This window comes from Microcebus murinus, chromosome 9 (genome assembly GCF_040939455.1).
Source record: "Microcebus murinus isolate Inina chromosome 9, M.murinus_Inina_mat1.0, whole genome shotgun sequence".
In the NCBI taxonomy this organism is placed as follows: domain Eukaryota; kingdom Metazoa; phylum Chordata; class Mammalia; order Primates; family Cheirogaleidae; genus Microcebus; species Microcebus murinus.
Genome location: NC_134112.1, coordinates 28,416,409 through 28,428,005, shown reverse-complemented (window position 1 = coordinate 28,428,005; position 11,597 = coordinate 28,416,409).

Here is an 11,597-nt window from a genome sequence, read left to right as displayed (position 1 = left end):
GGCTTCCTTCACAGGGCTGCTACCCATCCATCTGCCAGAATGAATGGATGTGAGAGCACTTTGCACATGGCACAGTAGCACGGACTCCATGTGAGGCCCAGGGACAGAGGCTTTATCACATTTATGATAGATAGCTAGGAGGCCAGGACATTAGTACCTAAAGCAGAAAGGTAATTTCAAGTTGCAGCAGAATCACCCTAGAGGTTGTTTAAAGCACAGATTGCTGAGCCCCACCTCAGAGTCTCTGATTTAGTGTTCTTAATCTTCCTGGGGTGGAGCCCCATCATTTGGATTTCTTTTTTTTTTTTTTTTTTTTTTGAGACAGAGTCCTCGCTTTGTTGCCCAGGCTAGAGTGAGTGCCGTGGCGTCAGCCTAGCTCACAGCAACCTGAAACTCCTGGGCTCAAGCAATCCTCCTACCTCAGCCTCCCGAGTAGCTGGGACTACAGGCATGCGCCACCATGCCCGGCTAATTTTTTCTATATATATTAGTTGGCCAATTAATTTCTTTCTAGCTCAGGCTGGTTTCGAACTCTTGACCTTGAGCAATCGCCTTGGCCTCCCAGAGTGCTAGGATTACAGGCATGAGCCACCATGCCCAGCCCATCATTTGGATTTCTAACAAGTTCCCAGGAGATCCTGGGACCTGAGAAATGTTGGTCTTGAGATCTGCCTTTCCCTCCTCATATCAACAGGGGGTAGCAGAGAGCAGCAAATACAGAATCAGTCACCAAAGAAGTAGGTCGAATTCTCATCAAACCTCCCTCAATTTCAACCTAACAAATGGAAGGGGAGCGGGCTGAAATGGTGGATTATTTAGATTTATATTCTTCATATGGCCCTAGCATTGACCAAGTCAATGAACTTCTGCTGAATCACTAAAATGGGGGAAATAACCTGAAAGTGGGATGACTTGATTAATGTTTGCTGAGAATTAGAACTTCCAAAGAAAATTGAAATGGGTAGGTAATAAATTATTTCGGGAATTCCCTATTCCTAGGACTTTTTATAAATGTCTGCATTTTAAACACTTCTGGCTCATTTATAAACAGTGATTGCCCTTACTGAATTTTCAACTGTTTGCTGGCTTAGAGGACAATACGTTCAATTGCATTTTTTTTTTTTTTTGAGACAGAGTCTCCCTTTGTTGCCCAGGCTACAGTGAGTGCCGTGGTGTCGGCCTAGCTCACAGCAACCTCAAACTCCTGGGCTCAAGCAATCCTCCTGCCTCAGCCTCCCCAGTAGCTGGGACTACAGGCATGCGCCACCAGGCCCGGCTAATATTTTCTATATATATTAGTTGGCCAATTAATTTCTTTCTATTTATAGTAGAGACGCGGATCTCACTCTTGCTCAGGCTGGTTTCGAACTCCTGACCTCGAGCAATCCTCCCGCCTCGGCCTCCCAGAGAGCTAGGATTACAGGCGTGAGCCACCGTGCCCAGCCTCAATTGCATTTCTTACATCTAGAATGTATAGTAACCCCAAACCCAAGTGACAGCCTAAGGGCAGATGAGAAGATAGTCAGCCAAGGGGGTAGAGGTGGCCACCTTCGGATAGGGCTCCTGGTGGGAGACAATCCTTTAAGGTTTTGTCAAAGAGTGGCTCCAAAGCAGCTGAATAAGTACCCTAAAAATTCAGAGGTCCGCTCCCAGGAATCACCCCTTGCAGACTGACTTTGATCATTCAACTATCATTTCGTGAGCTCCAGTATGTCCCAGGCTCTGGTCTAGGGGAGGACACAGTGGTTAGTGACAAGACGGACAAGGACTCTGTGCTCATGGAGGTTGGATTCCAGACTAATGCAACATGTCACCACCCAAGTGTCGCTGCAGTGAACGTGCAAACCTCTAACCCAGAACCCCCCATCCCAGTCAACCCCACTACACCCAGCTTAATCTGCAGGGATGATTCCTCTGCTACTTATCACTGAGTGGACATTCTTTTTGTCCTCGAAATTCCGAGATAAATTTGCTTTGGAGCTCTTCCATTGGCATTTCAGAATTTTGGTGCCTTAATGGTATTTTGGTATTTAACCAATTTTCATTCCATGTATAATTTTCTCACGGATGTCATCATGTCACCTCAGTAATCAAAATGTCTCTTGGATTTACAATTTAATTGCCACTATTCATTGCATTGCACAGGTTTTAATTGTATAAATTAAATATCAAGATTTAATTTTAAGGCCGCGCATGGTGGATCATGCCTTTAATCTTAGCATTCTGGGAGGCCGAGGAGGAAGGATCATTTGAGCTCTGGAGTTCAAGACCAGCCTGAGCAAGAGTGAGACCCCGTCTCTACTAAAAATAGAAAGAAATTAGCTGGACAACTAAAAATATATGGAAAAAATTAGCCGGGCATGATGGCACATGCCTGTGGTTCCAGCTACTTGGGAGGCTGAGGCAGGAGGATCGCTTGAGCCCAGGAGTTTGAGGTTGCTGTGATCTAGACTGACGCCACGGCACTCTAGCCCAGGCAACAGAGTGAGACTCTGTCTCAAAAAAAAAAAAAAAAGATTCAGAGAACTTCAATGACATGAGATGTGATCTTCTTAATTGAGTACTTTGAGCTCTTACCTTCAATCTCCAACGCTTATCAAATAAGGATACAAAGAAAAAATATTTTGATACAACTGTACAATATGTTTACGTTTTAAGCTAAGTGTTATTACAAAAGAGTTATGTTAGTCCGAAATGATGACAGATGCTGTATTATGTGACATAGTGTGTATTATCGATGAATTTCTATGTGGGAATATCATAAATGACCTTTCTGAAGAAAAAAAAAATCTAAGAATCCTCTCAGAAGAAAATACATGTAGGAGAGTCACAACACAAAGAACCAAGTGGTGGAGACTTTCATACATCCCCAAAAGAAGAAGATTGGTATGTCTGATTGAGTTACATTTTTAAGGGTCCATATCAAAAAGACATCACAAACTTCTTGTTTTAAGAAAGAAAGCCACAGAGTTCCCATATATTGCTGGTGGAAATGCAAAATGGGACAACCCCTTGGGAAAACAGTTCAATTTCTTATAAAGTTAAACATGCACATACTGTAACTCCTAGGCAGTTGCCCAAGAGAATTAACACATACGTTCACATGATGACTTGCACTCAGATGTTTATAATGGTGTTATTTGTAATAGCCACAAACTAGGAACAGCCTAAATTTCCATCAACTGGCAAATGGATAAACAAATGTTAGTATATCCATATAATGAAATACAGTTATTTGCCTCATAAGGACTTTTCAACAATGAATGGCATATACAGTGGTAGTCCCATAAGATTATAATGGAGTTGAAGAATTTCTATCACCTATTATTTATTGTACTATGCTTTTTATCATTATTTTAGAGTATACCCCTTCTACTTATTAAAAAAAATTAACTCTAAAACAGCCTCAGGCAGGTCCTAGAGGAGGTATCCAGAAGAAGGCATTGTTATCACAGGAGATGACAGCCCCATGTGTGTTATTGTCCCTGAAGACCTTCCAGTGGGACAAGATGTGGAGGTGGAAGACGGTGATATTGATGGTCCTGACCCTGAGTAGGGCTAGGCTAATATTCATGTTTGTGTCTTAGTTTTTAACAAAAAGTTTAAAAAGTGAAAAAAATAAACACTTTAAAAATAGAAAAAAAATCTTATGTAGCAAGGGATATAAAAAAGAAAATATTTGTATACAGCTATACAAGGTAACCATTATTACAAGAGTCAAAAAAACTTTATAAAGTTACAGTAAGCTAAGACACAAACACACACTCTAGGCCCAGATCCTCTAGGATCCTGCCCCTGTGTAGGCCTAGAGTAATATGTGTGTTTGTGTCTTTTTAACAAAAAACATTTTAAAAGTTTAAAAAGTAAAAAAAAAATTGTTAATAGAAAGCTTATCGGGCCGGGCGCGGTGGCTCACACCTATAATCCTAGCACTCTGGGAGGCCGAGGCGGACGGCTTGCTCAAGGTCAGGAGTTCGAAACCAGCCTGAGCAAGAGCAAGACCCCTGTCTCTACTATAAATAGAAAGAGATTAATTAGCCAACTAAAAATGCATAGAAAAAATTAGCCAGGCATGGTGGCACATGCCTGTAGTCCCAGCTACTTGGGAGGCTGAGACAGGGAGATGGCTTTAGCCCAGAGGTTGGAGGTTGCTGTGAATTAGGCTGATGCCACGGCACTCTAGCCCAGGCAACAGAGTGAGACTTTGTCTCAAAAAAAAAAAAAAAAAGCAAGGAAAGAAAAAAAATTAATTTTAAAAACAATTTTTTAGAGATAGGGTCTTGTTATGTTGCCCAGGCTGGTCTCAAACTCCTGGGCTCAAATGATCCTCCTGCCTGGGTCTCCCAAAGTGCTGTGATTATAGGTGTGAGCTACCACACCCAGCCTGGAGTTATGTTTTAAAATTGCCACAAGGTAGGCCGGGCGTGGTGGCTCACACCTGTAATCCTAGCACTCTGGGAGGCTGAGGCAGGCAGATCGCTCAAGGTCAGGAGTCCAAAACCAGCCTGAGCAAGAGTGAGACCCCGTCTCTACTATAAATAGAAAGAAATTAATTGGCCAACTAATATATATAGAAAAAAATGAGCCAGGCATGGTGGCGCATGCCTGTAGTCCCAGCTACTGGGGAGGCTGAGGCAGCAGGATCACTTGAGCCCAGGAGTTTGAGGTTGCTGTGAGCTAGGCTGACGCCACGGCACTCACTCTAGCCTGGGCAACAAAGTGAGACTCTGTCTCGGAAAAAAAAAATAATAATAATAATAAAATGGCCACAAGGCAAGGCATCATCCTATTGTGGTATATATTGTCATTTAAATACTTTGTTGTTATTTTCCAGTTTCACATGTTTGTGTCTTTTTCTTCCTCTACACGGTAAGCCCATGGTGAAGCCACACACTGGGTCTTAGACTCCTTGGCATTCCTGGAGGACTTGCTCAGTCTCTTTCTGGCATAGAAAACCCTTTGAAGCCATCTAATTCAACTTAATAATCATTAAACGGCTGCTTCAAGGCAATTCGCTGTTTGCTATTTAAAATCCCACAATTACAAACTCCTCGTCTTTAGCTGAGATTTTCTGTTTTCCTACATGATTTACTGCTACATGTAGAATAATTGTTCCAGTTAAAACTCCCAACGCCCAAACCCATCGTAGCTTCTATGTGGGTGCTCCCTGATCAGGTGGTCAGAGAGCCTTAGGAAAACACAGCTGAAGAGCCCAACCTTTAAACGATGTCACTACCAGGGAAACCACTTTTGATGTGGTCATGTACAGGAGAGGAGCAAGACCCAGTGAGGAAACAAAAGCAAAACAGTACTGAGTTCGAGTTGTTTTTGGGTTCTAGCAAAATACAGAAACCTCTGTGAGGGCTTTTCAGGCAGCTGAAAGCACATTTCTGGAGTGTTTTTCCTATTGTCATTACCTGTGCATCCTAGAGCCTGAACATTTCAGGAACGCAAACTAGAGACAGAAAGAAACTTAAGGAAAGGAGTTGTTCTTGAAAGAGAACCCTGGCTTAGAATTCTTCTCAACTGGGATCCTTTTCATATAGAATTACCCTGAATTTAATGTCTTACAATCAGTGCAGGCCACTCTGACTTGCCACATGTTAGGAGCCCACAGCTGTTGCTGCTGTACCGTTTTTGCAACGCTCCCCCTGCTCCTTCCCCAGAGCCGCTTGGATAGTAATTAGACCACATGTTATTTCAGAATTCTAAAGAGAACAACTGGGAGCTCAAAAAGGAAAGCAAAGAGCCCCAATGAGGCTCAAGTTACAAAGCCTCCTTTTTAGGAATTTGCAGGAACCACACTTTGTAGAAATCAAACCACCTTTCTTCCTTTTTTTTTGAGATGGAGTCTCACTCTGTCACCTGGGCTTTAGTGCTGTGGCGTTTAACCTAGCTCACAGCAAACTCAAAGTCCTGGGCTCAAGCAGTCCTCTTGCCTCAGCCTCCCAAGTAGCTGAGACTACAGGCATGCTCCACCATGCCCGGCTAGAGACTGGGTCTTGCTCTTGCTCAGGCTGGTCTTGAACTCCTGACCTCAACAGATCCTCCTGCCTCAGCCTCCCAAAGTTTACAGACTTGAGCCACCATGTCCGGCCCCTTCTTTCATGTTTTTAAACAAAACTGCTTCATCTTAATATGATGTAAGATTACATAAGATTCTTCTCGATTATTTAAGATTCTTCCTTTAGCTGGGTGTGGTGGCACACACCTGTAGTCCCAGCTACTCGGGAGGCTGAGGCAGGAGGATCACCTGAGCCCAGGAGTTGGAGGCTGCAATGAGCTGTGTTGACACCACTGCAGTGTAGCCTGGGTGACACAGTGAGCCCTGTCTCAAGAATAAAAAAGAGTCTTCCTAACTGTTTACCTGATTCCACCTTAGGTTTAAAGGAAAGGAACTAAAAAGTATCCTCTGTTAAATACATTGGGTTTTGGTTTTGCACTTTGGGTAGTCCTTTAAGTGCAGAAGAGGGTCTAAATTCTTCATCAAGTTCCTCAGTTTACTGGTTTACTGTGTGTGTAAACTTGATATATTTTTCATGTTTTTAAACTTCAGACACCACAGACACTTGATTTGCAGAGAAAAGTTTTTTCCTAAGCATTTGTAAAGTAGTGGCAAGAAGGATAATGAATTAAACCTCATCAGAACCATAAAACTATTTTTACTCTTTCTGAAGTTCTTGCTTTTCTCAAGCAATTAAAGCAATTTTGTCTTTAGGGATAGGAATTAACCCTTGTGGCAATTTGAAACAGTTTCTTTATGGCGGAAAAAATCATGATTTATAGAGTTAAAACAATAACAACTCAATCGACTATGGCTCTTCAAATGACTCCTAGACCTCCTAACAGTCCTGTAACAAAGGGACTTTTCCAGGAATTGGCAGCTGTGCAGTTCCTGGGCTCCTCTTTCAGAAGGACCCTCCTCAGCACAACGTGGCTGAAATCAAATCAGGCCTAATCAGAAGAGGCTACCTGTCATTCCCCACATAATGGGAGGTCTTTAGTGTCAGCTGAAAATGACTTTTGGGAAGAATAAAAAAGATAAAATCCCAATTGCCAATTTTGTTCCCAGCAACAAGATGGGAGCAGATGTTCGAAGAAATCTCTCCCATTACAACACAACTAAAAATACTGAATAAAATATGAAAATATCTTTTTTTTTTTTTTTTTTTGAGACAGAGTCTCTCTTTGTTTCCCAGGCTAGAGTGAGTGCCGTGGCGTCAGCCTCGCTCACAGCAACCTCCAACTCCTGGGCTCAAGTGATCCTTCTGCCTCAGCCTTCCGAGTAGCTGGGACTACAGGCATGCACCACCATGCCCGGCTAATTTTTTCTATATATATATTATTTGGCCAATTAATTTCTTTCGATTTTTTTATAGTAGAGATGGAGGTCTCGCTGTTGCTCAGGCTGGTTTCGAACTCCTGACCTCAAGCAATCCGCCCGCCTCGGCCTCCCCGAGTGCTAGGATTACAGGCGTGAGCCACCGCGCCCCGCCGAAAATATCTTTTTAATGTACGATCAAGCTGGCAGGAAACTAAGGGGACTCTTTAACAACCAAAACCTAAAAAAACACATATCTACAGAACAGGAGAGAACAGGCCCTGGAGACATGGGTTTTCCCAGTGGGTACATGCACGTTTCTGGTGGCCTAGGGCTTGGGTTTAAAGTTTCACTCTTTGGGATAAAGGCAAACCAAGAAGCCTGGACAGGATGGGAAAACACCCCTATTCCACCACACTCATGCCCTCCTTCATAAAGCCAGCGAATAATACTCTCAGCGAAATAGAGACAAATCCACATCCCCAGAGGTGCATAGTGTAGAAGTGTGGCCAAGGTGGCTCAGGACTCCAGAGGTGAGGAATGAAATGAACAGTCCGCCTCTGAGAACTCCTAATGACAAGCCTATACTTGTGTGGTTTTAGATTTGGAGTTCATGCAGGAAAACCTGGGAAGGCTAGACGCAGTGGTTCATGCCTGTAATCCTAGCTCTCTGGAAGGCTGAGACAGGAGGATGGCTTGAGGTCCAGAGTTCGAGACCAGCCTGAGCAAGAGCGAGACCCCATCTCTACTAAAAATAGAAAAATTAGCCAGGCATGGTGGCGCATGCCTGTAGTCCCAGTTACTCAGGAGGCTGAGGCAAGAGGATCGCATGAGCCCAGGAGTTGGAGGTTGCTGTGAGCTAGGCTGACGCCACAGCACTCTAGCCAGGGCAACAGAGTGAGACTCTGTCTCAAAAATAAATAAATAAAAAGGGGGGGGGGAGGAAAACCTGGAGAACTCATAGCTAAACATTTATTTAAAGTGGTCCTGAGTAAATAGTGCCTCCATGTGCCTGGCAGGAGCAATATACACTTTCTCTGCAGAAACTTGAAGCCACAGAGAATTTCCACAGATAAAATCTCAAGGTCATGATGGTACAAGGAACAACAGTAACAATTCACTAAACAAATGCACAATAATCCTTCATGAATGAGCCAAGAGAAACAATAAAAGAATCAGGCTGGCAACTACTACAGATATTGGAACTGTCAGACACAAAATGTAAGTTAAGTATGTGTCGTAAGTTTTGAGCTAGAAAAGAGGAAACTGAAAGTCTGCTGAAGGAATAAGAGTCGACATGGACTAGCCTTCTGTCTAAAAGCTTCTGGTGATGAAAACCGTAATACTGAAAGTGAGAAACAGTGAGTAGTTTCTGTTGCTTTTTTGATTTTCGTGTGTGTTTTGGGGGGTTTTCTTTATTTTTTTAGATGGGGTATCACTCTGTCACCTAGGCTAGAGTGCAGTGGCGTCATCATAGCTCACTGCAACCTCAAACTCCTGGGCTCAAGTGATCCTCCTTCCTCAGCCTCCTGAGTAGCTGGGACCACAGGTGTGTACCACCAGGGCTGGCTAATTTTTAAAATTTTTTTTGTAGAGATGGGACCTCGCTATGTTTCCCAGGCTGGTCTCGAACTCCTGGCCTCAAGCAATCCTCCCACCTCGGCCTCCCAAAGTGCTGGGATTACAGGTGTGAGCCACTGCTTGCAGCATATTTTGGTTTTTAAAAATGGCTTAATTGCTGTAGAAGTAATATGAAAAAATAAAAATATTATATAATTTTTTAATTAAAAAAATTACAAAAAAAAGTTTAACAGAAGACTGGAATAGAGAGAACCAGCAAATTAGAAGCAAATGTAAGGAATTACCATGTGGTGCTGGGTTAGGGATAGAAAAGAAGCCCAGTGAAACCAAATGGAGAGTCTAGAAACAGGTCTACACAAATGGACCTGACAGTGATGACCCTGCAGGTCAGTAGGGAAGGGAGGGATCATTCAGTTAATGCTGCTGAGATAACTGGCTATGTACGCTGGGAAGAAAGGATCCTTACCATATGCATGCACAAAAACCATTTCCAAGTGAACCAAGGCCTTAAATGTAACAGATAAAACTCTAATACTTTTAGAAAAATATACAAAATATCTTCCTGATTTCAGGAAGATAGGATTTCCTAAACAAGACAATAAAACTCAAGCCAAAGGCAAACCATTTAATTTCATTAAAATCAAAAATTTCCTTTCAACAAAAGACACAATACAGAAAGTGAAACCATGCCATAACTGGGAGAAGATGAAAGTGTATCTTCCATACACGTAACTGGTGAAGGAGTAACGTGAAGAATACATAAAGAACTCCTATACAAATCAACATGAAAAAGACAAAGGGCCAAAGACATGACTAGGCATTTTAAAGAAGAAATATATATAGAGAGAGACTATAGGGACCAAGGTTGTTGGCCTCCTGGAGGTTCTCTGAAAAACCAACTCACGATAAGTCAGATTAATATTATAGGAGAAAGGAATTACAAATTTATTTGCCATGCATACAGGGAGAATCACAGAGTGATTGCCCAATATCCCAATGGGGTCCAGAAGCTTCTGCTTATATACCCTTTTGAGGTTACAGAAAGAATGGAGGATTGGATCCTGGCAAATTAAGTTATGAAGGTGGGGAGAAGAAGTCAATTGAGAGGCAATAAATGATTATCAGGGAGAATGATTAGATCAGGGAACCCAATTTAACTTGTAAATAGTTTTCTTGGAATTTAAATGCTCCTTGGAGACCATCATTATCTTGTAAAGGGGTCTGCCCAGGTGTGGTTACATTCTTGGTCTTCTTTCCTGCAATGGATGATGAGATGACAGGTAGAGGAACAAGGACAGTTGTTCTCCTTGGTGTGTCCGTCTTGTCTTTATGCAGTTAGGGAAAAAGTCTCTTCCAAAGCCTGCTGATCTCTAAGAGTTTTTAATTCAAAATATTCATCATGCCAGGGAGGCATATCTTGGGGTGAAATTCCCTGCTCTCCTTCAAGACAATTGTTATGGACTGAATTCTGTCCCCACCCTGCTAACTCATATGTTGATGCCCTAACTCCCAAGGTGACTATATTTTGAGATTGTGCCTTTAAGAGGTAATTAAGGTTAAATGAGGCCATAAGGGTAAGGCCCTGATATGATAGGGCTGGTGTCTTTTCACGAGGAAGAGACGCCAGGGATGCACGGGCTCGGGGGAAAGGCTGTTGGGGAGAGTCGGTGGGAAAGCTGCCATCTGCAAGCCAAGGAGAGAGGCCCCTCCTGAAACCCACTCTGCAGGGACCTTGCACAGGCCTTGGACTTCCAACCTCCAGAACTGTAAGAAAACAAATTTCTGTTGTTTAAGTGTCAACGGAAAAGAACCCAAACTCTGTAAAATAATGTAAAGAAGTTTATTGTGGGCCGAATATATGTGACCATGGCCCGGAGAGCCATGACCAACAAGCCTTGAGCAAGTAAGTGGTCACACCGAGGTTGGGTTACAGCTTGGTTTTATACATTTCAAGGAGACAGGAATTATACGTAAAGTCATAAATAATACTTGGAAGGCATACACTGGTTTGGCTCAAAAATGGGGGATAATCGCTCAACATGAGGGCGTATAGGTTACAGGTGAGTTTAAAGACTGATTTGTAATTGGTTAACGAAGTGAAGCTTTGTCTAAAGGCTTGGGATGTTTTAAGGATAAGGACTCCAGTGGTCTGTTACTTAAATGGATGGCCTGCAAGTGTGTTTAAGCTTTGTCTTGCACAGCCTTAGGCCTGTTAACCCGGTACAAAGGACATCTCCAAGAAGGGAGGGTGGCATGACAAGGCATGTCTGACCTCCCTTCCATTGCCAGCAACTCAGCTTTAGGGTATTTCTGGGGTCCTCTTGGCCAAAAGGAGGCCCATTCAATCAACTGGGGGGCTCACCACTCCCCCTCCGCTCCCAGGCATTACATGTGCTCTGTCTGCATGCTGGACATTGTGTGTGCTTTTCCTTCCACACATAAGCCACCCAGTCTGTGATATTCCATTATGGCAGCCTAGCAGATTAATACACCAATATGCATATGAAGAAATGCTCAACATCATTAATAATCAGGAAAATGTTAAAACCATAATGAGACATACCTGCCTGCTTCTACCCATGAAGGATGTATTGCTACAGGAATTGTGCTGCCACTGTAAACAACTAGAAAACTTGGCCGGGAGCGGTGGCTCACGCCTGTAATCCTAGCTCTTGGGAGGCCGAGGCGGGCGGAT